Genomic DNA, 26,511 nt, shown 5'->3' on the forward strand with positions numbered 1-26,511 from the left:
TCTCAACTTCTTGATGTCCTCCTCCGTGACGGAGGAGGGCATCCACCGACCTTGAAGGTTGGATCTGGACATAGTTGAAGGTCTGAAGTGCCTAAACCTGAGCTTTGGGTGCTGGATCTCGAGGCGGGAGGCGGATTCGATTAAGATCGAGAGGAAAAGGCCTTGTCCCCTTTATAAAGAGGGTGAATATCAAGCGTCCTCCTCGTGGTCGTTTGGGACTTGCCTAAGATCTAGGAGTCCTACCAATAGGCACGGTTGGGTTACCACGTCCGTATTGATGAGAATCCCGTAATAAAGGGGACGCGATCTCTGCTTCGACAAGACATGCCAAGGAAACTGCCTCGCGAAACACGCTGAGATTGGTTATGAAAAATGATTCGAATAAAGACCTGGCTATGGGTTGATGTCACACTACGGGGTACGTCAGTAGATTAGATTCATGGAAATATTATTCTCTCTACGGTGGTATGTGGAACTTGTTTTGGAAAGCCAGACACGATCCTCGTGTTCAAAATCTTCTATGAAGTATTCGGAGGAGGAACCCGCCTTGCAATGACGAAGACAATCTGCGCGCCGAACTCATCGTCATTGAAGCCTGGTTCAGGGGCTACTGAGGGAGTCCTGGATTAGGGGGTATCCGGACAGCCGGATTATATACTTTGGTCGGATTGTTGGACTATGAAGATACAAGATTGAAGACTTCGTCCCGTGTCTGGATGGGACTCTCCTTGGCGTGGAAGGCAAGCTTGGCAATACGGATATGTAGATCTCCTTCCTTGTAACCGACTCTGTGTAACCCTATCCCCCTCCGGTGTCTATATAAACCGGAGGGTTTTAGTCCGTAGGACAACAACAATCATACCATAGGCTAGCTTCTAGGGTTTAGCCTCTCTGATATCGTGGTAGATCAACTCTTGTACTACTCATATCATCAAGAACAATCAAGCAGGACGTAGGGTTTTACCTCCATCAAGGCGTCCCAAACCTGGGTAAACATCATGTCCCCTGCCTCCTGTTACCATCCGCCTAGACGCACAGTTCGAGACCCCCTACCCGAGATCCGCTGGTTTTGACACCGACAATTAGCATCATGGATATTCAAAGCATTCATACTAACAACATTGCAATCATGCTCGTCATTTATACCAAACATTCTATTGAATTCTTCTTCTATCAATTGAGCACAATTTTCCTTTCCATCATTTTCATGAAATACAATATAAATATGAATAATATGATGCAACCTCAATTCCATTTTTTTGTAGTTTTATTTTATAAACCAAACAAGTGATAAAACAAGAAACTAAAAGATTCGATTGCAAGATCTAAAGATATATACCTTCAAGCACTCACCTCCCCAGCAACGGCGCCAGGAAAGAGCTTCGTTGACGATATGTGAGTGCCGCTTACCTAACCTCCCCGGCAACGGCGCCAGAAAAGAGCTTGATGTCTACTACGCAACTTTATTCTTGTAGACACGTGTTGGGCCTCCAAGCGCAGAGTTTTGTAGGACAATAGCAATTTCCCTCAAGTGGATGACCTAAGGTTTATCAATCCATGGGTGGCGTAGGATGGAGATGGTCTCTCTCAAACAACCCTGCAACCAAATACAAGAAATCCCTTGTGTCCCCAACACACCTAATACAATAGCAAATTGTATAGGTGCACTAGTTCGGCGAAGAGATGGTGATAAAAGTGAAATATTGATGGTAGAAATATATTTTTATAATCTGAATAAATAAAAACACCAAGGTAGCAAATAGTAAAAGGGCACAAAAACGGTATTGCGATGCCTGAAAATGAGGCCTAGGGTCCATAATTTCGCTAGTGCAATCTCTCAACAATGGTAATATAATTGGATCATATAACCACACCTCAAAGTGCGATGAAGAATCACTCCAAAGTTCCTATCTAGCAGAGAACATAAGAATAAATTGTTTGTAGGGTACGAAACCACCTCAAAGTTATTCTTTCCGTTTGTATATTCAAGAGTTCATACTAAAATAATACAAAGCTATTCTTTCCGTTCGATCTATCCTAGAGTTCGTACTAAAATAACACCAAAGCAAATTCATATTCATAATACTCAATCCAACACAAAGAACTTCAAAGAGTGCCCCAAGATTTATAGCGGAGAAACAAAGACAAGAACGTGCATCAACCCCTATGCATAGATTACCCCAATGTCACCTCTTGAATCCGCGAGTTGAGTTCCAAAACATATATCAAGTGAATCAATATGATACCCCATTTTCACCACGAGTATTAAATTGTAAGAAATATATCAAGTGCTCTCAAATCCATAAAAGTATTCAATCTGATAACAACGAAATCTCAAAGGTAAAAACTCAATTCATCACAACAAGATAGAGAGGGGAAAACACAATATGACCCGACTATATTAACAAAGCCCATGATACATCAAGATCATGACATCTCAAGAACACGAGAGAGAGAGAGAGAGATTAAACACATAGCTACTGGGACAAACCCTCAGCCCCGTGGGTGGACTACTCCCTCCTCATCATGGTGGCCGCCGGGATGATGAAGATGGCCACTGGTGATTATTCCCCCCTTCGGCAGGGTGCCAGAACGGGGCTAGACTGGTTTTCAGTGGCTACAGAGACTTGTGGCGGTGGAACTTTTGATCTAGGTTAACCACGAGGGTTTCTGGGATTTTTGGGTATTTATAGGGTAAAGAGGCGGTGCGGGAGACCACCAAGGTGGGCACAACCCACCTGGGTGCACCTGGGGCCCCAGGCGCGCCCTGGTGGGTTGTGCCCCCCTCGGGGCACCCCCCCAGGTGCTGCTCTGGCCCATCCTGGGTGTTCTGGTCTATAAAAAATCCACAAAAAATTTTGCAGTGTTTGAACTCCATTTGATATTGATTTCCTGTGATGTAAAAATCAAGCAAAAAACAGCAACTGGCACTGGGCACTGGGTCAATAGGTTAGTCCCAAAAAATGATATAAAGTTGCTATAAAATGGTTGTAGAACATACAAGAATGATAATAAAACAGCATGAATACTTCATAAATTATAGATACGTTGGAGACGTATCACTAACCTTTCAGAACATGTAGAAGAAAGATTATTGAAAGTTCTAAGGGAGCACCGAGCTGCTATTGGATATACTCTTGATGATTTAAAGGGCATTAGTCCCACTCTATGTTAGCACAAAATTAATATGGAACCTGATGCTCAACCCGTTGTTGATCACCAACGTCGGTTAAATCCGAAGATGAAAGAAGTGGTAAGAACGGAAATATTAAAAATTCTGGAAGCAGGTATAATCTATCCCATAGCTGATAGTAGATGGGTAAGTCATGTTCATTGTGTCCCTAAGAATGGAGGTATTATTGTTGTTCCTAATGATAAGAATGAACTTATTCCACAAAGAATTGTTACATGCTATATAATGGTAATTGATTTTAGAAAATTAAAAAAAGCAACTAGAAAAGATCATTACCCTTTGGCTTTTATTGATCAAATGCTAGAAAGATTATCTAAGCACACACATTTTTGCTCCCTTGATGGATATTCTTGGTTTTCACAAATACCTGTTTCTCAACCTGATCAAGAAAAGACCACTTTTACTTGTCCCTTTGGAACTTATCATTATAGACATATGCCTTTTGGTTTATGCAATGCACCTGCTACCTTTCAAAGATGTATGACTGCTATATTCTCTAACTTTTGTGAAAAGATTATTGAGGTTTTCATGGATGATTTCTCTGTTTATGGGAAGTATTTTGATGATTGTTTAAGCAATCTTGACCGAGTTTTGCAGAGATGCGAACAAACAAATCTTGTTTTGAATTGGGAAAAGTGCCACTTTATGTTTAATGAAGGTATTGTCTTGGGCCATAAAATTTTTGGAAGAGGTATTGAAGTGGACAAAGCTAAGGTTGATGCAATTGAGAAAATGACATGTCCTAAAGATATCAAAGGTATTCACAGTTTCTTATGTCGTGTTGGTTTCTATAGGAGATTTATTAAAGAATTTTCTTAAATCTCTAGGCCACTTACGAATCTTTTGCAAAAATATATTCCTTTTGTTTTTGATGATGATTGTTTAGAAGCCTTTGATACACTCAAGAAAGCCTTAATTTCTGCAGCTATTGTTTAACCACCTGATTGGAACTTGCCTTTTGAAATTATGTGTGATGCTAGTGATTATGTTGTTGGTGCTGTTCTAGGACAAAGATTTGATAATAAACTGAATGTTATTCATTATGCTAGTAAAACTCTAGACAGTGCTCAACGAAACTATGCTACCACTAAAAAAGAATTCTTAGCAGTGGTGTTTGCTTGTGATAAATTTAGATATTATATTGTTGATGCAAAAGTAATTGTTCACACCAATCATGCTGCTATTAAATATCTTATGGAAAAGAAAGATGCTAAACCTAGACTTATTCGATGGGTTCTCTTGCTAGAAGAATTCGATTTACATATCACTGATAGAAAAGGAGCTGAGAACCCCGTACCTGATAACTTGTCTAGGCTTGAAAATGTTCTTGATGACCCACTATCTATTGATGATAGTTTCCCTGATGAGCAGTTAGCTGAAATAAATGGTGCTCATAACACTCCTTGGTATGCTGACTATGCTAATTACATTGTTGCTAAATATTTACCACCTAGCTGTATGTGCCAACAAAAGAAAAAATTCTACTATGATTTAAGACATTACTTTTGGGATGACCCACATCTTTATAAAGAAGGAGTAGATGGTATTATTAGACATTCTGTACCTGAGCATGAACAGGGACAAATCCTACGGAAATGTCACTCCAAAGCTTATGGAGGGCATCATGCTGGAGATAGAACTGCTCACAAGGTATTGCAATCTGAATTTTATTGGCCTACTCTCTTCAAGGATACCCGTAAGTTCGTCTTATATTGTGATGAATGCCAAAGAATAGGTAATATCGGTAAGCGTCAATAAATGCCTATGAATTATTCACTTGCTGTTGAACCATTTGATGTTTGGGGATTTGATTACATGGGACCTTTTCCTTCCTCTAATGGGTATACACATACTTTGGTTGTTGTTGATTATGTTACTAAATGGGTAGAAGCTATTCCAACCAGTAGTGATGATCACAACACCTCTATTAAAATGCTGAAGGAAGTTATTTTCCCAAGGTTTGGCATCCCTAGATACTTAATGACTGATGGTGGTTCACACTTTATTCATGGTGCTTTTTGTAAAATGCTTGCCAAGTATGATGTTAACCATAGAATTGCATCATCATCCTGACTCTAGTGGTCAAGTTGAACTTAGCAATAGAGAAATAAAGTTAATTTTGCAAAAGACTATCAATAGGTCCAGGAAGAATTGGTCTAAGAAATTAGATGGCGCACTTTGGGCTTATAGAACAGCATACAAAAATCCTATGGGTATGTCTCCTTATAAAATGGTTTATGGAAAATCTTGTCATTTGCCTCTAGAGTTAGAACATAAAGCATATTGGGTAATCAAAGAGCTCAACTATGATTTCAAACTTACTGGTGAAAAGAGGTTATTTGATATTAGCTCATTAGATGAATGGAGAACCCAAGCTTATGAAAATGCCAAGTTGTTTAAAGAAAAAGTCAAAAGATGGCATGATAAGAGAATCCAAAAGCGTGAGTTTAAAGTAGGAGAATATGTTCTTTTGTACAACTCTCGTTTCAGATTCTTTGCAGGAAAACTTCTCTCAAAATGGGAAGGCCCCTATGTCATCGAGGAGGTTTATCGTTCTGTAGCCATCAAAATAAATAATGCCGAAGGTACTAACCTGAAGGTTGTTAGCGGGCAACGAATAAAACACTATATCTCAGGTATGCCCATTAATGTTGAAAGTAATATTATCCAAATTTTGACACCGGAAGAACATATAAAAGAGTCCTCCCGGAATACTCTAGAATCATGAAAATAAGGAGGTACGTGATACAGTAAGTAAACGGACTCCGAAAAATCCGCAAAAATGTTTTTTGTCAATTTTGGAACATTTAGAAAAATAGGAAAGTAAGAAACTTCCAGGAAGAATACCCTGGTGGGCATAAGACACCAGGGCACGCCTGGCTTGCCATGCGCACCCAGGTAGGTTGCGCCCACTTGGGGTACCTTCCGGACTCCGTTTTTCTACAGCTTGCTTGTTTCCCATGATAAAAAATCTTTATATACCCCCCGAACATGTTAACCACCGTATCACGGAGAAATATTCTGTTTTATTTTCTTTCTTTTTTCTATCAGATGCCATCTATCATGGCCGCTTCAAGCTCCTCCAAGGACAAGTTCTTCAAGAACGTCATCAAACCATATTTGCGGGAGGTGGTGCAGCACCCTCAAGTCATCCAGATGCATGAGGGGGTGCTTCACCTCCACGATGTGCCTAGTCCTAAGGGAACGGGAACCATGGAGGCCAGGCTTGAAGCTATGGAACAAGATGTCTTCCACTGCCAGGGGATGGTGGAGCGTGGACTCAATGCCAATGACCTCATGATCGTGGACCTTTCCCATGATCTCAAGGTGGATGTCAAGCCCATGAAGAACATCGTCTTCACCCTCAACGAGCAAATCAACTTCCTCCAAAGCCAAATTTATGTTCTCCAAAACCAAGTCTTTGAATATGAGGCACGGTTTAAAGGTATGAGTTTGGCTGCCGGTTGGCAGGACCCGTGAGACTCACTCTTCCTCTTATGACGGTGGACCTCTGCCATGGAAACCCGGGGACAAGATCCCTTGTTCATCACCACCACCTCCTTCTTCATCACCAAAAGAGAATTGAGTATCGGGTATGGGCACTCCCCTTGGCTTCCACCAAGCTTGGGGGAGGTTCCCCGGTATCGCATCATCCCCACTATATTTTGCCTTTACTTATTTTAGTTTGATCTTTTGCTTTAGATGAATAAAAGTTTAGTTCGATCCCTTCTTTTCGAGAGTTTGCTTAGTGATTTATCCTTGTAATCATGTGCAAAATATATAATAAAGTTTAGTTTGAGTTTTTGCTTTCTTTACTTTCATGTTGCAATTAAAAGAAAGGAAATAATTGAAAAAGATCATATGTTAATCTTATGGTAGGTGATGACATCGCATAAGGAAAACTATAAGTAGAAAATTTTGTTAGAGATTGACAAACATAGCATTAGTCAATGATGCAACTCATGAAATAAATAATAAGGGAAGAGAAGATTCACATATAAACACTACAAAAAAAGACACATCCGTGACATTTTGGGCTGAATGAAAAAAAATTCTGTCATACATATGACACTTCTATGACGATAATTGTGACAAAACCCGGTATCATCATAGATGTGGTGGGCTCCTACTTCTATGATAAAAAATCATGACAGAAAATGAGCTTTTCGTCCTGGGCGGAACGGAGACGCAGCTGCATGACATTCTTTGGGCCGTCCATGACGGAAAAAACCGTGGTAGAAGCGAGGGCGAGGAAAATTTCGGGGAGTTCCCGGTTACGGTGGCATGTCGGGGCCCGAGCGATGCGCGTTTCTCTCGTACATGTACGTGCGTGTGTGCGAGGCGTTGGCTCTAACTGAACCCGAGCAAGGCGTTGGGATCTAACTGAACCCGAGCGATTGCACTGCAGGCTACGCGTTACTGAACCCGAGCGATCGTTCGATGGCTGTTAACTGAACCCGATCGAGCGATTCCTTCGCTACTGCTGCTAACTAAAGCCGATCGATGCTGCCTCTGGATGAATAGTGAGCATTGCGGGGGGTTTGGATGAACAGTTCCCGGTGGGGGTGGATGAACAGGACCCCGTGGTGTTGCCTCTGGATGAACAGGACCCCGATCGATCGAGCCGGTTGGGGCTGGATGAACAGGACCCCATGGAGGGCTGGATGAACAGGACCACCCCGTGGAGGGCAGGATGAACAGTAGACGGTGGAGGGCAGGATGAACAGTAGCCCGTGGAGGGGTGGTTGAACAGGAGCCCGTGGAGAGGGCTGGTTGAACAGTAGCCGGTGGAGTAGCGCGCGGCGGAGGCTGGATGAACAGGAGCCCGTGGATGAACAGTCGCAGGTGGAGGCTGGAGGAGGTCGACGGTGGATGAACAGTAGCTCGTGGAGGCTGGAGGGGGTCGACGGTGGAGATGAACAATATCTTGTGGAGTCCCGTTTTGCGGTACGCCACACCCCTCCCGATGAACAGGACCCCCGTTTCGACCGTAGCGCTCCAACACAAGTCCGTTTCCTCCGTTTTGCAGTACGCCACACCCCTCCCGATGAACAGGATCCCCGTTTCGATCGTAGGAGGTCCATTTCGTCCGTTTTGCGGTACGCCACACCCCTCCCGATGAACAGGACCCCTGTTTCGACCGTAGGAGCTCCATTTCCTCCGTTTTGCGGTACGCCAGACACCTCCCGATGAACAGGATCCCGTTTCGAACGTGGCCGGTCGAACACAAGGCCGTTTCCTCCATTCTGCGGTACGCCAGGCCTCGTTTCCATCGCCTGTTCCGTCCAAGGCCTCCCGATGAACATGACGCATTCCATTGCCTCCCCATGAACACGACGCATTCCGTTGCCTCCCGATGAACACGACACATTCCGTTGCCTCTCCATGAACACGACGATGACGCTGTTTCTCCGTTCCGACCCAGCCATGTACACGAGCCCTGGCCGTACGTATGCATGAGTAGGCATTCGAGACCCCGCCCGTATGTACACATACGTGGCCGTATTTTCTTTCTTGCACCCTGGCCGATGTATGTACGTGTACATGCTACGTCCGCGCCTCTACTACGACACGTGCGCGCCTCTACATCGACCAGTATGTACGTACACGTTCGCGACCAGAATGACAACACTACGTACGCTTCGACCAGGGTGGGTCCCGACTGTCAGGCACTTCCTTACCTGCGAAGATGTAGCTGGTGGGTCCTAGCAGTCAGGGGGCGAATCGTTTTTTTACCCAGACGCACTTCCTTGCGTGCGAAGATGTAGCTGGTGGGTCCTAGCAGTCAGGGGGAAACATTTTTTTCGCAAAATACAGTGGCCCGTCCGGTGGGTCCCAGCTGTCAGGTGGAGGAATCATTATTTTCCACGTAATAAGGAAGCACTTCTTTGCTGCGGCCGTGGACCCAGCTGTCAGCCTCTCCACGTACAGTCCACGTCCGATGGAAGTCGTTCCTTGACCACATTGACCACGCCGCGCCGAGAGCACCAGGGCGGTGGACGACGGCGAGGCCTAGGAAGGGGACGACACGGAGGCAGGGAAGACTCGGCAGTTGTTTCCCACGTGGAGGGGAGTACGACTGTACGAGGGTTTACTGGTTCATCTGCCGTTGCCAAAGAATAACAGCGGGTGTGGGTGAGTAGAGGGATGGCTAGGCCAACGATGGGAGTACGGTCGGGCGGTGAGGCCTGTGCGGCAGCACAGCCGGCCGCGAGGAGGAGGGAGCAGGCAGTCCCGTCGGCGCTTGTTTGAGAGGCTGGAGCGGGAAGAGCAGAGATTGAAGAAGCACGACGGCCGTTGGATGGGCATCCAACTGTCAGTGCTTGTGCATCCACCTTTTTTTAGGAAAGCCTCAAATCTGTGGAAAACAGCATACAACCCATCTGCCATTATTTCTAATAATTCACAGCCCATTTGCTAATTCTTAAAGTTTTTTTTGGAGCCCATATTCTTTTTGTTATCATTACAGCCCATATTGTGGCAACGGTTAAAAAATTATACAAAATTTTGCATATTTCGGTGCGGTCCGAACTGTTTTTAATCCCGAAATTTCAACTCACATTCAAACTGATTTTAAAAATAAATGTATATCAATATAAAATCCAACAAATTCTCCACGCATAAAAATTAATGTAATTTAAAATCTTGAAATGAAAAAAAAGATATTTGAAACTAATTGCCGGTTTGATATGTTTTAAAAATGTACAACCCATTTCTCATTGCTGATGGGCCATTTTCTTGGCCAGCCGAACGAAAGCTCTCCTCGTCTTTAAAGATTTGCAGCCCAACAGGCCTGACAAAGCGACTTACTTGGCAAATCACAAAAAAACTGGGTTGTGGTCGTGGACCCAGCTGTCAGCCTCTCCACGTATAGTACTCTTCCGATGGAAGTCGTTCCTTGACCACGTTGACCACGCCGCGTGGAGAGCACCACAGTGGTGGACGACGGCGAGGCCTAGGAAGGGGACGATGCGATAGTGGAAGCCCGCGCGGAGAGGACTACGAGGGTTCACTAGTTCGGCTGCGGTGTGAGGCTGACGTCGCCGCAGGGCCTGGCCAGCGATGGGCATAGTAGGGGGCGGTGAGGCCTCTGCGGCAGCACAGTCGGCCACGGGAGGCAGGAGCATGCGGCACGACCGGCGTTGCTTTGGGCAGCTGGAGCAAGAAGACCAGAGGTTGAAGAAGCACTACGGCCGTTGGATGGACATCGTACGGTCACTGGATCTAGAATCGTTCATATTGACAAAGTGGATAAAGCCCTTCATCCCCGTCAACTTAGTAGGCCCACAAGTCAGCGTCCCAGCAAGGTGGGTCCCAGCTAGCAGGGGGAGTATTCATTTTTTTGTGCGTAATAAGGAGGCACTTCTAGTGGGTCCGAGCTGACAGCTGGGGGAATGTTTTTTTTGCGAAATACGATGGCCCGTCCGGTGGGTCCCAGCAGTCAGGGGGAAATGATTTTTTCGCAAAATACTGGTGGCCCGTCCGGTGGGTCCCCACTGTCAGGTGGAGGAATAATTATTTTCCGCATAATAAGGAGGCACTTCCTTGCGGCTGCCGTGGACCCAGCTGTCAGCCTCTCCACGTACAGTACTCTTCCGATGGAAGTCGGTCGTTGACCACATTGACCATGCCGCGCCGAGAGCACCACGACGGTGGACGACGGCGAGGCCTAGGAAGGGGATGACGCGGAGCCGTGCAAGACGCGGCAGTGGATGCCCACGCAGAGAGGAGTACGAGCATTCGTTGGTTCGGCTGCGTTGTGAGGCTGCCGTCGGCGCAGAATAATAGGGGGTGTGGGTGAGTGGAGGGATGGCCTGGCCAGTGTTGGGAGTAGTATGGGGGCGGTGAGGCCTCCGCGGTAGCACAGTCGGCCACGGGAGGCGGGAGCAAGCGGCACGACCGGCGCTGCTTTGGGCTGCTGGAGCAAGAAGACTAGAGGTTGAAGAAGCACTATGTCCGTTAGATGGACATCATATGGTCACTGGAGTATTGACTAAGTTGACAAAGCTCTCCGTCCCTGTCAACTTAGTAGGCCCACAAGTTAGCCCAACAATATGGTGGGTCCCAGCTAGCAGGGGGGTATTCATTTTTTTGGGCGTAATAAGGAGGCACATCCTTGCGTGCGAAGATATAGCTGGTGGGTCCGACCTGTCAGCGGGAGGAATGTTTTTTTCGCGAAATACAGAGGCCCTTCCTGTGGGTCCTAGCTGTCAGGTGGAGGAATCATTATTTTGCGTGTAATAAGGAGGCATTTCCTTGCATGCGGCCGTGGACCCAGCTGTCAGCCTCTCCACGTACAGTCCACTTCCGATGGATATCGTTCATTGACCACGTTGACCAGGCCACGCCGAGTGCACCAGGGCGGTGGACGACAGCGAGGCCTAGGAAGGGAACGACACGGAGCCAGGGAATACTCGACAGTTGTTTCCCACGCGGAGGAGTACGAGGGTTTACTGGTTCGTCTGCCGTCGCCGGAGAATAACAACATGTGTTGGTGAGTAGAGGGATGGCTAGGCCAGCGATGGGAGTACGGTGGGGCCGTGAGGCCTGCGCGACAGCATAGCCGGCCACGGGAGGAGGGAGCAAGCAGTCCCGCCGGCGCTTGTTTGAGCGGCTTGAGCATGAAGAGCAGAGATTGAAGAAGCACGACAGCCGTTGGATGGACATCCAACAGTCACTGCTCTCGTGTGTTGACTAAGTTGACAGGGCGTTGCGTGTGCGTCAACCTTTTTTTTATGAAAGCATACGCGTCAACCTGTAGTAGGCGCACAAGTCAGCCTCAAATCTGTGGAAAACAACATACAACCCATCTGCCATTATTTCTAATAATGGACAACCCATTTGCTAATTCTTAAGAATTTTTTTGGATCCCATCTTCTTTTTGTTAGCATCACACCCCATATTGTGGCCATGGTTAAAAAAATATACGAAATTTTGCATATTTCGGTGCAGTCAACTGTTCTTAATCCAGAAATATCGATTCACATTCAAACTATTTTGAAAAATAATTTAAATAAATATAAATTCCAAATAATTGCCCATGCATAAAAATCAATGGAAGTTAAGATCTTGTAATGAAAAATTGAAACTAATTCCCGGTTTCATGTGTTTGAAAAATGTACAGCCCATTTCTGGGCAAACTGAATGAAACTCTCCTCGTCTTGAAAGATTTGCAGCCCAGCAGGGCCGATAAAGCAAGTAGGCCTTGTTTGGGTATTTCTTTAAAAAAATAGAACTGGGCTAGCCATTTTCGGCAAGAAAAAAACACAAATGGGCTCATGATGTGGTAAACATAAATAAAACCCTGGCTACACGGGCCACAGCCCCCGCACAGCCCCGTTGTTACCCTGATCCGTCGCTAAAACTAGTATAAATAACATGCTTGTTCCTTAAAATAAACTGCGCGACTTGTTGGGTCCCTGGTGTCAGCCGCTCGTAGTGTAATTCTCTCGTTTATTGACTACGTTGACAATGGCGTGAGCCCTAGATGTCCAACCATTAGGAGGAACCATATTTTTGGGCTTGTACTATAGAGGCACTTGCTTGTGTACTGCCATGACGCTGGTGGGTCCCTACTGTCATCCTCTCCATGTATAGTCATCTCCTTGTTCCTCTCGGTTGTTGACGACGTTGACAACACAAGAGGGTGGCGCACCACGCACGGCGAGTGAACCAAGGCCGCAAGGCGGAGGACGACGGCGAGGCCTCGGACGGAACGAACCGGAGCCGTTGAAGATGCGCTGGTCCAGTCGCAGGCGGAGGGGAGTACGAGGGTTGACTGGTTCGGGCGCGGGTGCGTATTGGGGCAGACGTCGCCGGAGAATAACAGGACGTGTGGGGGAATAGAGGGAGAGACTGGCCAACGTTGGAGGGTACGTACGGTAGGGCGGCGGAGGCGCAGCCAGCCATGGGAGGCGGGAGCAGGCGGGAGCAGGCGGAGCCGACGGGGTGGTTTGGTTTGGGCGATTGGAGGAAGAAGAAGACAAGAGATGGAACATACATGACAGATGTTGGATGTCAATCCAACGGCTGGTAGGCAGAATCATTTGTTGACTGGCTAGTAAGTCGACACCACCTTGGATAGGCTATTTCCTCGCGGGTCCCAAATGTCAGAATCCAAATCTATCACGGTCATGCAGCCTTTCCTATGAAAATTTACAGCCCATTTTATGTGCTAGTTCGAAATAAGTTTGTGGGTGCTGGTGGGGGCTAATCACTTGGCTTCTGTAATGCACAGTGAGCTCAAGCAGCCGGCGAGAGTGATGTTATTTCCCTTGGTTTGGATTTGTTACAATATTTCACTCTAAATTAAACGAATGGCAAGCCATTTGCCTTGTTTCAAAGAAAATATGACAGTCACAGCCGAGTTGAAAAGGGCAGGAACATCTAACTCCAGCTTACAAACTGTACAAAAGCACGAGGGTTAATTGTTCATCAGGTTTACAAAAAAACTGGATTGAAAAGGGCAACAACATCTAACTCCAGCACTATTTTCGGCTGTCACGGTCAAATGGATCGGTCAGGTCCATAGAATGAACATCCTGGGTCGTAAAATTTATTGGATTATGACCACAATATGTTGTAAATAGAAGCCTGGCACGTTCATAAGCTCTTTTGCCCAGCTGAAACTCCTTTTTTTGCTCTTCGACATACCCATCCGTCAAAACCATGTTGCTGATAAACTTAAGCCTGATGGACAATAGTAACCTCTCATTCAGCAGGAAGAATGTGACAAATCTTGTGTTTGCACGGTTGGCTACATATCGTTCTAGCGCTATTGTCTTCAATCGAATCTCATGAGAAGTGAGAAAATCCCGATGCTTACGAATCCACCAATTGGTTATAACTTTATTACCCCATCATGTTTCCTAAATAGACATGAAGATTGAAAACAATTAAGGTCTAAAAGAAGAGTGTCGAAAGAGCAAAAGCTGAACGGTTAATTCTAGTACACTATATGCGGGCTTCCAATGTGCGTGAAATTATCGCCTTTATATACAACTTCTCCAGACATGGAAAGCATTGCAGCAAGCCAATAATCTTGTTCAGATCAAAACTATTCATTTGGATATATAAGATCTTGACAGAATCCAGCACCATTGATAGGCCATCCATGGAGAAACTCTTAATTGAGCATAGAACATAATATTAGTACAAAATGTGTACTCCAAGATGATATATAAATTATGCGCAGAAATTTAAAATGCAGCTTATGGTTACAAGTGTAGATGATAATATAAAGTACCTAAAGAACTGTGGAGCCAAACACCATATTGAAATGAGCACAGAGATCATGTATTACACCCAAGGTCTCCAGTTTAGGCGCAGAGATGATGGTTATTTGCAACGGTGAATAACTAAAATAAAGGATCAACATTTGAAGTGAAGGGGCATCTTGGATGATGAGCTGCCTTCCGTCAAAAGAAATTCCCATTCTTACAAGGTTAGGCGACTTTATTTGGAGACAACCGATTCTATCTGTGAAAACAAGCACCAAGCACTCCAGCGCAGGGCAACTGGAGTGGATGATGATGTGCAATGAGGCCTCCGATATACGAACCTGCACAAGTGAAAGTTTCTTGAGAAATGGGAGTCGAAGGTTTAGTACCAGATTGTCTGGTAGGTAGCACTTCGCAAAGGTGGCGGTGTGGAGAGAGGACGAAAACCCCGAGATGGACATCGGTGCTGAGGGCACAAGTTCATGGCGTTCGGTGTGTGGTATGTGATTTCTAGGGGAATAGTAGAACTCAAGCAGCTGTAGTTCTGTGAATTCAGGGGATTCCAGCCAGGCGTCCACCGTGCAGGGCATGGTATGCTTGCTCAGGTAGCATGACGGGATGCAGAGGCTTTGAACGGAGCCCTGGTGGGAGGAGATGATGCCTCTGGGGATTTCAAAATCATTGAAGAGAGATAGCTGACGACAGTCGAGATTAAGGGGAACAGTGCGCCATAGAGGGCGCCACCGAATTGAGAGGACTTGGGTGCGGCAGCAATCCTTGGTGGGGAGAAGCAAGATGATCTCCCCAAGGATGGTGTCCAGGAGATCGCTGATGCGGTCCACCCGAGATTCTACGGGTTCCTGGGATCTGGTGGGGGCGGGGTCACCGCTTCTCCCCGCGCTACCGGGTGCGGGATCTACAACAGGCGTCACCGCTGGTGGGAGCCTCATCTTCTTGGCGCTGGGGTCAGCCGCCTCCATTTTCCTCGAGGGTGTCGCGTCGCGCTCACGGATTTGAGCAGAGTAACGAATGACGAGCCTAGTTGTAGTGCGAGCGAAGAAGAAGGGGAGCTGGGGGTTTTCTGTAGGAGTGAGGAAGAAGGGGAGCTGGGGTTTTCTGTAGGAGTGAGGTGAGGAATTTGGGGGTATGAGTGGAGCGAGCTGACATGAGGTGGGTGGGAGCGAGGAGGAAGAAGAGCACCCAGGTTTTTGAATTGATTTTACTATTTACTAGTGTGGATGGGCTGTTTTGTCTTGGGACCCAAGAAACAATTACTACTAGTACAGTGGAGACACTCTACAGCTACCCAGAAAAACAATTACTACTAATACAGTGGAGACACTCTACCGCTTCTGGCTCCTCCTAGGTCATTGAAATGTCTCCCTCTACTAAATGCTGTTATACTTTTGTTCACCGACATGCGGGCCATACAGCGCGCGGGCCCAAATGCCATCCACCAAATTAGAAGGCAGTATGCAGGCGAAGAGTCACCCCGGTCGTAGCGCGGCAGTAACGAGCCGTCGTATCACAAAACCCCACCTCCCCGCAGTCTAAGTTTGACGGACGAAGCAACCATCATTTCACTCTTCGCTGAATCCCCTTCTCCGTCACCGTCTTCAAGAAAGGCAACACTTGCATCTGCCACTGTTCTTCTCTTCGAACGAAGGGAAGGTAAGCGGATCCGTGATGTTGGTATATTTTTGTTCAGAGGAAAAAAAGAACTTATGCAAAGCAGTAACCGATCCTCACTCTCTTTTTTGTTTCATTGTCATTGTAATTGTGTTTTCCTTTCAGTGGACTCCTAGTATTCATCAGTTTCATGATGGACCAAGGAGAACCAGGCAAAGATCTGCCTATATTGGAGCAGACGCGGAGGGCTGATCCCCACGAGACAGAGAGCTCCAAGAAGATGGAGGCAACCACCGAGGCAACCCCAGATACTGAGATGGTCAACGCCCCGTTTGAGGTTACAGCTGCCGTGGCACTACAGGAGCAATTTTCCCCCTTCGAGGATGTGCCCCCCCCCCCCCCGGCTGAGCTGCCCAAGGTAATTTCCTTCTTTGCCGATCTCGATTGTGGTATTTCATCTAAGTATGTGGTGATTTTTTTTAGAAAAGGAAGCATGTGGCGATTAATAATGCAAAATTTTATTAGCTTTGATGCCATGGTATACGTAGTGGTTTAAATAACTTGTGTTTCTTATACTGAAAAGTAATTCAAAATTTGTTTCTGTTTCAATTAGAGCCCTAATGCAGACAAGAATTGTGTGGTTGTACATGTCAATCGCTATGAGGCGGACGACCTGAATATACGCACTAGGAAAATAGAGTTCTTAGGCTGTTGGATCCTGGAAGCCATTTGCGGTTATACCAATGAAGAGTTGTATTCCAGCCTCACTGTTGTCAGGCGTCTTGTCCAGGGTGTACTGAAGCACAACAAGTTCAAAGCTACTCCTTCGTTTTTGAGGAATACTGTTCTTGTCAAGATTACACAGGAAGATGACGTGGCATGCCTCCACAAACAAGTTTATCAGTGGCAAGGCCACAAGGTTGTCTTCATGAAGGTTCACATGATTGAGATGATGCGGGACGTCCTCGATGATGTTCATGCAAGGTTCGTCTTGTGTCCATCCCAAATTAGATCAAGGCATGAAATAGTTGCCCCGGCCAGTGTTTAATAGTAGTTTGGATTGTGTCTAATTATCCGAATCTTGCCTGTTATCGACCCCTCTGGGCTAGTACTCTGTTTGAATCCGTCTATGGGAACTGTTGCTACTTTAGTGTGACCATGAATCATGTGAGAACCATCGTAATTGTTGCCGAAACAGATGCGTCCTCACTAGTTTTTTCATGAATATGGCATGGTAAGACATAAGTTGTCACGGTTTATCACACAAGCAGTGTGTGTTTTGATGAAATAGAGCACTCGTTCGAGAACGATGCGCCGACGTATACATAAGTACTTGTAAACACTGTTGGTGCTGCCCCAGTTGTAAGTAGTTGTGCAAAACACGGCACATTGGCTCAGCTCGCTTCAACACTAGGCTATCGACTAGCTAACAATCAACAATCTGATGTCTGACATATAAGCAACTATGTATGTTGTTACAGTGGTTCATCAAGTTAATTGAGGCCACAATGTAATAAATTCCAAACGTTCACATGCTAGTCCAGCGCTCATGTGGAACACTCACATTAAACTCATCTTCATAAAAAAAACTTGAAAAGCATAAGTTAAGCAATTTTATACATCTCAATGATTCATGGAACATAACAAACATATACTAGTTCACAGCAAAAGACAAAGTTGTGAGAAGGTTTACAAATCAGGAAAAAACAAGCAAGGCTTCTCTCTGAGCAAAGGGCCTCCCGGTAGGCTGAAATTTCCTGGAGTTCACTCTAGTTTTTTCTTGTTGCCACCATTCAGGGTTAGGTTCTCTCATTCCAGAATAACCAATTATAATTGTGGTCTCAGCTGGAATGCTGAACTGAACCATGCAATGTACTGACCAGCTGAAATGCTTGTGCATTCCACTAAATTTAAGCACCGCTATTTGCAGAAATAAGCAGACCACAATGCCTCTTGTCCGCGCACCTGTCCAAAAAACCGCCGTGCAGCCGTGCCAGCTAGTCCTTTGTCCATGGATGAACTGGTAGAAAGTGCATTCCGGACTAGGATGTAGTTGTTTTCGCTCGTCCCTGCACTGCAATCAGGTAGTAAAACGTACGAATCAGCTTCTTTTAGATTGCGTTGGTCATTCTACCTTAGTTACTACCAATGTAGGGATACCTTGAAGATGGGAGGTTAGACGACGGCAGCGAGGGATAGCCATCTCATTTTGCATAGTTGTACTAAAACTGAGGTGTGTGCTTTTGATTGCGCGGATAGAAACGATACGGAGACAGACATCCCGAAACGATATGGAGACAGACATCCCTGTTTGTGCAAATAAGAAATATGGTTATTTAAACAGTGACAGATATTACTACTTTCCCCCGTTTCCTCTTAGAACCAAGTCCTAGATTCATGCTACAGCTTTCCCACTTTCTTCCCTGTTTGAACCAACGCTTTGAGTCGACTATATGAAATAGCTTTACTTCTAAACTACTACTACTATAATGCAACAGTTTTGAAATTGGATTTACCACTCCATCTTCAGTTCTCCCGCCCAAACAAGCATTGGCTCAAAATCCACCGTTCATTTCCCCTCTCATGCATATCACTGCCGTCCATCAAACAAAGGATGACATGATCTGACGGCTAAGAGCTGCCGGATTCGCTCCCGCTCCTTGTGCACATGGCCGACTCTGCTCTCCAAGTAAACAAATAAAGAAGTCCCCGTTGAATCTGGATTGCACCTACTGAAGTTGAGAAATGTCTAGAAACTGCTGCCACCTTCTCACATGCAAGTATGACAAGTTGGCAAATAGCTAGCACATTTTGGTTCCCCGGTGTCACCTGGGAAATAAACACTCTACTACTAACTTATTTTTTTAGATTACTGTAAAAATGGATTTTTTAGATGCCGCTATACCGCAAAGTTTACACTGTTCACATAACATAACATTGCATGGCTGATGCTAGCTAAAGTTTTATTCTGGTTCATCGAGAAATGTAATATTTTTATTATTTGCAGAAAAAGTGTAATATTTTATTTCAGTCATACATAAGCTATACCTCAAGCTAATACAGGACATGAGTGTCTGTCAGACCTAAATGACTTATTTAGTTGCACAAAATAGTCCATAAACATGCATGTAAACCATCAAACAACTCTGGAACTATACATCAGTGGAACCCAGGAAACAGCATATAATAAAACTACAACTTTTATATTGTAATCAAATTCTTACTTGGAACTCAGTTTGATTTGTGCAAGTGATTTGCTTCTTATTTCAGAATAGTCCTTAGATCATGCAAACAAACACACTATGATATCTACTCAATATACGAGTACCCATTTCTCTCTCTAAAAAGAAGGTATATGAGTATCTATCATACAGAACATATTTGAAAAGCACGTGCCTTAGTAGAAGTCTAGCTGGCTTTGGAACAACGAACGGAAGTAGAAAAGGATCCACACGAAGGGAGCTGGGGCAGTAGAGCAAGGCAGGTTTCGAAGGAATATATACCTGAGGGTCGTCGGCATGTCGCAAAGACGGCGTCAGGAGGCCGCATCTTGGCCACAATACCGCGGGGAGGAAGAAGGGGTCGGAGGCCCTCCCGAGACGGCGCTCTCTCGGAGAGAACGGCACGGCCGCCGATCGGTACACGCGGGCAGCCGTTGGTCTCCTCCCTCGCCGCCGACGACAGAGTGAACTATGCACCTACACCCCTGCCCCGGTCGAGGTTGTCCGGCCGGATTTGTGACCAGCCGTGAGCTGAGAGAGAGTGTGGCCACCTATGTGTTGCTTAGATCTGGAGAGCATGAGAGAGTGAACGAGAGGAACCCTAGTAAAGCAAGCGCTAAGGCTCCTGCTTTTATATATAGTGGAGTAATTTTGTTGTACCAGCTTCAAAAAAATGCGCTCCTACGTGTACCCGCGAGTGGCTGTGAGAGAACTAGTGGGTGCGTGCACCGCTTCTCTTCGTGAGAGTACAATATACTATGCCCAAAGAACGTTCGCCGCAAGAGTAATACTACAAGTGTGTGACGTGTGAGCTAAAATAAAATGTGCGCGCCATCTTTTGTTTTTTAGAAGTTCTGAGGGTAGGGTGTGAAGAGCGCATATGTGCGTGACGTCTACCTGCAGATAGACGGTGGGCGCGACGTGCGAGTCTGCGAGAGGACTCGGGAGAGTCGTGACTCTGTCAGTTTTTCCATGTCATTTAATAGAACAGCCACTCCTCCTACACACAAATCTTCCACGTGAGTGTTAGCAACTGTCGTATGGTCCCTCCGTTCCGAAATGAGTGCATATAGCTTTATTGAAAATTCGAACCTCACAAACTTTTACCGAGTTTTCGTGTACCAAATTGCACATATGGAATACCATGTATATATCATTTCATTCATCTTCGAGAGGTAACTATAAAGTTTGGTGAGGAGTCTACAAAGAAAGACCATCGTATCACCCACAGCAATTTCAAGCATCCTTTAGTGTCGAGGAATATCATAGGAACTCTATATGATATGATTTTTATAGGATTTTTTTCCTTTAGAGCCAATTGGTTCATAGGAATAGATTCATATACTCCACATTCCAAAGGAAATAAACATGATATCATTTCTATAGCTTTAGAGCCACTTGGTTCATATGAATGGATTCCTATACTCCCTTAATTTCAAAGGAAAATAAACATTAGCGTATATTCAATAGAAAAGTTCCTATGAGATGAACCAAATTACATCTCTTTTCTAATCCCTCCTCATAGGAATTGAGAAACATGTCATCTCTAGATTCAATAGAAAAGTTCCTATGACACTACTAGAAAAAGGGATATAGATGGGATTGACACTAATGGCGCACCAGACAAGCGGTGCGCCATTAGTATATACTAATGGCGCACCACCATCTGATACGCCATTAGAGTTGAAACTACTAATGGCGCACCAGGCCCAGGGTGCGCCATTAGTATCAAAAAAAATTTGAACTAGTGCGCCTGTCCAAACATACTAATGGCGCATCCAGAAACAGTGCGCCATTACTAGTTGTAACTAGTAATGGCGCACCTGTCGGAAAGTGGGCCACTAATGTTGTTTTTTTATTATATTTTTTATTCCTTCTTTTGCAAAACTACTAATGGCGCACGGTTCCACCGTGCGCCATTACTAGTTTAAACTAGTAATGGCGCACTGTGGGACAGTGCTCCATTAGTATGTTTTTTTTGCAAAACTACTAATGGCGCACCACTAGAAGGTGCGCCATTAGTAACCTGGATTACTAATGGCGCATTTAGAGTTGGTGCGCCATTAGTAAGTGGGCAGCAACAAGATATTTTGGACAGCCTCTCGTACCCACACTCACTTTCTCCCCACTTCATTCTCTCCACCTCCTCCTTGTCTCGGGTGCCTCCTCTTTTTCACCTCATTTCCACCATAGATTCATTCAATTTAAGTGGTTAAATTACCATGTTTTGATAGGTAAGTAAGGGGGGAAGCTATATTTATGTTGTTCTCCCTACAACAATGTGCACATGCACTTTTTATGGCCTAGCTAGATCTATGTATGTTCGTGGTGTTGCATATGTTTGTGGTGTTGCATATGTGTTTGTGTTTGGAGGTGTACCGGTATTTGAAATGCGATAGTTGCCAATATTTTGCCGGAATGTTGATTCATTTCCGTTTCGGCGAGAATTTTGGCATTAAGCATTCTTTTTGGTCCTATTTTTAGGGAAAGTCATGCCAAATTTTTTCTTGGTTCTAAAATATCGTTTTGCTCTACTCCGCAGGCGACCATGGTCCGCACGATGACCGAAGGCATCGTGAATAGGTTTTTGAGGTCCACGAAGGCCGAGATGCTTCAAAAGAACGAGACGGAGATAAGATGTCCGTGTCGAAGATGCAAGCTGAAGAGCCTTATTGCGGACCCGGAATCCGGGCAGGTGCCCGACCACCTACTCTTGCGTGGTTTCATGGATGGCTATCGGTGGCAAGGTGATGAAGATGACTACGAAGTCGTTCACGGGGGCCGGGCAAGAAATGAGGAAGGGCAGCAAGACAACCCGCGGCTCGGGCAGGCGAGAAGACGAAGAATCCCCAGGAGATGATCACAACGGTGATGCTGTACACAGTCATCATGTAGAAGATGCAGGACATGATGATGAGGAAGATGCCGGAGCAGACGACGGGCATGATCATGAAGATGATGATGCCGGTGGAGCAGACGACGCTGGACCATTGATGGGCTGGGTGCAGGACCCTCATATTCAAGAGCTGCTTCTCAAGTAGACGGATAACGTAAGAGCTGCCGCCCGAGAGAAAGCCAAGATGGATCAACTTGAGTTAGACGCGGTTACTCCATTGTATGAAGGATGCAGGCCCGAGGATACCCGCCTGAAAGTAATGCTCATGGCTCTGGAGATGAAGGTAAAATACAAAATGACTGACGCATGCTTCGACGAGAACATGTCATTCTGGCACGAACGTCTTCCCAAGGGGAACAAGTGCCCGACCAGTTTGGAGGAGGCGAAGAAAATCGTGTGTCCTCTGGATTTACCGCACGTGAAATACCATGTGTGCATGAACAATTGCATCATTTATCGGGACGAGCACGCGGAATCTACCATATGTCCGGTGTGCAGCGTCACTCGATACAAGAAGAGGAAGAAAGCTCCTCGAAAAGTGGTGTGGTACTTTCCGATCACTCCTCGTCTGCAGCGGTATTTCGCGGACCCTAAGGTAGCAAAGCTCCTGCGTTGGCACGCGGATAGGGAGGAGAAGAAGCGAGAAGATGACGCAAATGATCCGGAGATAGATAAAAAAGACAAGATGCTGAGTCACCCTAAGGATGCGAGCCAGTGGCAAGCGTTGAACTTCGAAGACCTAGAATTTGGGAACGATCCAAGGAACATCGTGCTGGGCGCGAGCACCGATGGAGTCAATCCGTTTGGCAGCCAGAGAAGCACACATAGCACCTGGCCTGTGTTTGTGTGGATGTACAACCTTCCCCCTGGTTGTGCATGAAGAGGAAGTACATTCACATGAGTATGCTAATTGAAGGACCGAAACAACCAAGGAACGACATCAATCTGTATCTGGGGCTGCTGAAAGAGGAGCTTGACACGCTGTGGAAAACGCCAGCCAATACGTGGGATGCCGCAGAGAAAGAATATTTCCCTATGAGAGCCGCGCTGCTCACGACGGTGCACGACTATCTCGGTTACGGATATGTCGCGGGGCAGGTGGTCCACGGATTTTCTGGATGCGTCAGGTGCATGGATGACACAACGTATCGCCAGCTAGATAGAGATCCCGGGTCTTCGAAAACCGTGTTCATAGGACATCGAAGGTGGCTTCGCGACGATGACCTGTGGAGAAAATGCAAGGATCTGTTCGATGGTGAAACCGAACCCCGATGACGCCCGCGTACGAGGAGCGGCGAGGAAATAGACGAGCTGTTGAAAAATTGGAAAGATTGCCCACTGCCGGGAAAGAAGCAAAAGGCGCCAGAGCCGGGAAAGAAGCGAAAGGCGCCAGAGCCGCTGCTGAAGATATGGAAAACGAGGTCTGCTTTCTGGGACTTGCCGTACTGGAAGATCCACCGTGTGCCTCACAGCCTTGATGTCATGCATATCACGAAGAACATGTGCGAGAGTCTGCTTGGTACCCTGCTCAACATGCCAGAGAGGACCAAAGATGGGCCGAAAGCAAGGGCAGACTTGAAATCAATGGGCATCAGGCAGGAGCTTCACGCTATATATGATGATGATGATGATGATGATGATGATGAGGCGAAGCAGGACACGGAAAGTCGTCGCAAAGGCAAAAAGGCCAAGAAGACCGGAAATGACTACCCTCCCGCGTGCTTCACTCTAAGTCAGGAGGAGATCGAGCAGTTTTTCACCTGCCTCCTAGGAGTAAAACTTCCTTACGGTTACGCGGGGAAGATAAGCAGATACCTAGACCCAGCAAAGCTGAAGTTCAGCGGAATGAAGTCTCACGACTATCACGTGCTGATGACGTAGATACTTCCAGTTGCAATCCGTGGGATTATGGACGCGCACGTCCGTGAAACGCTATTTGGCCTATGCAACTTTTTCGACGTCATCTCTCGGAAGTTTGTTGGCGTGAGGCAACTCAGAAGGCTACAGGAAGAGATCGTGGTGATACTATGCGAGCTTGAGATGTACTTCCCGCCCGCATTCTTCGACGTTATGGTGCATCTGCTGGTCCATATCATGGACGATATCATCCAACTCGGGCCGACGTTCCTGCACAGCATGATGCCGTTCGAAAGGATGAATGGTGTCATCAAAGGATATGTTCGCAACATGTCACGTCCAGGGGGAAGCATAGCCAGGGGCTTTCTGACCGAAGAGTGCATCTCCTACTGCACGAATTATCTAGGCATCGAGAACCCCGTTGGTCTACCCGTCAACAGGCACCTCGGTAGGCTCACTGGATGGGGTCACCGTGAGGGTCGCCGCGAAATGCATGTCGACTTCGAGGGTCGACTCGCCGAATTTGAAAGAGCAAACCTAGTCGCGCTACAACACATAGATGTGGTCGATCCTTGGGTGGTAGAGCACAAAACCTTTATTAAGAAGACGTACAATGACCGAGGCCAACAGAGGACGGACGGAGATATACTCAAAGAGCACAACTCATGTTTCACGCGTTGGTTCAAGCAGAAGCTTCTGTCGTACCCTTTACATGAGGATTCTTCCGCGGAAGAACAACTCATATTCGCCTTGTCACAGGGCGCCGAGCACAACCTGATGACCTATGAGGCGTATGATATCAACGGCTACACATTCTACACCGAGGCCAAGGACATGAAGAGCGATGGTTATCAGAACTCCAGGGTAACGATGGAATCCTACACCGGTAACGACAAGGACAGATACTACGGAAGGATCGAGGAGATCTGGGAGCTGAGCTACGCTGGAGAGAAGGTCCCGATGTTCCGTGTCAGATGGGCGAAGAGCGTCCTAAAAGAAGACCGGTATTTCACCACCATGGTTATACCCGAAGCCAAATCCAAGACCGCGGGCGCAAACGTCACCGCGAAAAATGAGCCATGGGTACTGGCTTCCCAAGTGGACCAATGCTTCTTCATTACCGACCCGTCAAAGCCCAGTCGTGTTGTCATGAGGAGAGGCAAAAGGAAGATCATCGGAATGGATGGAGTAGCCAATGAGCAAGACTTCGACAAGTACGGCGACCCGAGGATCAAACATGACGACGATGATGAAGTAGCAGCATACACCACAAGAAGAAGCAGGACCACCCTACCTAAAGGACGTCCGTTCCACAGAAGAACTCCATTTGCGAAAAAGAAGGGCAAGAAGATTGTGAACAGATAGCTAGCTAAGATCGATTGTATTTAAATAATAGCCTTCATTTCTCGATTGTATTTCATGGGCACTTTTTGAACTATCATGAATATTTTTAAATTTCATGGACACTCGATCTCGATCCCCCTCCATCTCGATCGCTATCCCACCTCGCCAGATCTGGTCCCCCTCGCCACCAAGCACCCCCCGGTCCACCGGCCGCCGCCGACCCCCCGCACCCTCGATTCCCCTACTCAACCGCCGCCGCCGACCCCCCGCACTCCTCCCCTACTCAACCGCCGCCGACGACCCCCCGCACCCCGCGCACCCTCCCCCACTCCACCGGCATTACTGTTTGATGATATTTTTTAAAAAATTATTACTGTCTTATAAAAAAATATTACTGTTATGATTTAAACAAGTTTGAACATATTTAAACACAAATAAGCAGGACCACCCTACCTAAAGGACGTCCGTTCCACAGAAGAACTCCATTTGCGAAAAAGAAGGGCAAGAAGATTGTGAATAGATAGCTAGCTAAGATCGATTGTATTTAAATCGTAGCCTTCATTTCTCGATTGTATTTCATGGGCACTTTTTGAACTATCATGAATATTTTTAAATTTCATGGACACTCAATCTCGATCCCCCTCCATCTCGATCGCTATCCCACCTCGCCAGATCCGGTCCCCCTCGCTGCCGAGCACCCCCCGGTCCACCGGCCGCCGCCGCCGACCCCCCGCACCCTAGATTCCCCTACTCAACCGCCGCCGCCGACCCCCCGCACCCCTCCCCTACTCAACCGCCGCCGCCGACCCCCCGCACCCCGCGCACCCTCCCCCGCTCCACCGGCATTACTGTTTGATGATATTTTTTAAAAAATTATTATTGTCTTATAAAAAATATTACTGTTATGATTTAAACAAGTTTGAACATATTTAAACACAAATAAGTATCAAACAGCATTTTAAATGCATAAAAAATTGTGGAGCCTGGGAATCGAACCCAGGACCTCCTGGTGTGAGAACTGGCTGCTGACCAGTCAAGCTAGTAGAGGGAACTTGGTGTGGATCAGGTCAGGTGGAAGATAACCTGTTGGCTCGAGCAGAAATCAAAAAAAAAATACTAATGGCGCACCAGGGTGAGGTGCGCCATTAGTAT

Source organism: Triticum urartu, chromosome 5A (genome assembly GCF_056163025.1).
Source record: "Triticum urartu cultivar PI428250 chromosome 5A, HENAU_Tu73, whole genome shotgun sequence".
Lineage (NCBI taxonomy): Eukaryota > Viridiplantae > Streptophyta > Magnoliopsida > Poales > Poaceae > Triticum > Triticum urartu.